We start from the raw sequence: 1,077 nt of genomic DNA on the forward strand, positions 1-1,077 counted from the left end.
AACTCATAATTCAAAGGCACTCTTTGTGTTTTTTGTAATGTGTCTGTGGGAAAATGCTGCTAATATTTGATAAGAGCTTCTCAACAGGAACAAAGCTCGTGATTCCCAGTTCACCCATCATCCTCTCCCAAGAGAGACGGAGTTACCAACACAGCACTGGACCAGGGATGTGGAGATGGTTTATCTGGGTAAATCACAGCTGGCAGCTGGGGAGCTGAGAGAAGGAAAAGGCAGGTCCTGAAGAACCTGGGGAGTGGCTGCACAAGCGGACAGGCATTAGGTCACTAGTAAAGAAAACCAGTCAAGTCTGAGGTCACACCCGTGACAGTGGGACTTCAGGCAGGTCACGGTGAGTCCAGAAATTAGGGAGGTAGAAAATGTCACATGAAGTCAGGCATGGGAGGCAGCTCAACAGAGCTTGGACTCTGCTCAGAAGACTTCCCAGGAACAGAGAAGTCACTGTTGAGAAAGGCTAAAGGGGACTGCTGGCAGCAGTGAAACATTTGGAAGGGAAGATGTCACCCTCCCGAGGCAGTAGAGGTTGTCCCATCCCTGGAAGTGTCCAGGGCCAGCATGGATGTGGTTTGTGAAAAGGTGAAAGGTGGTCTAGTGAAAGGTGTCCCTGCCCATGGCAGCGGGTGGAATGAAATGACCTTTAAGATCTTTCCAACCCAAACCATCCCAATTCCATGATTTGGATAAGATAACAAACCCCAACCCTTAGAGTTCCACAGTGAGCCAAACAGCATATGGAAATACTTCCCAGACGTAGGGGGGATACATAACTTCTTCACACAATTAAGTTGCTGATACACCTCCACTCACACAGAGCACTTCGCTTCCTCAGCCTGGGAGCACCACCAGGCTCAGCAGCTCCCAAGGCACCTCCCGTTCCTCCGCGGCAGGTCCCTGCCCCGCGCTCCCGGGACAGAGCCGCGCTCCCCGGCTCCAGCCTCGCCCAGCACCAGCCCGGCTCCCCTCGCCCACACCCCGGGGGCAGCCGCGACCCCCGGCCGCCGCCCCACGGCGGCTCCTCCGCCCGCTGTGCGGAGCCGCTCCGCCGCACCGGGAGGGCAG

This window comes from Passer montanus, unplaced genomic scaffold, assembly GCF_014805655.1.
Source record: "Passer montanus isolate IOZ18808 unplaced genomic scaffold, ASM1480565v1 scaffold5, whole genome shotgun sequence".
In the NCBI taxonomy this organism is placed as follows: domain Eukaryota; kingdom Metazoa; phylum Chordata; class Aves; order Passeriformes; family Passeridae; genus Passer; species Passer montanus.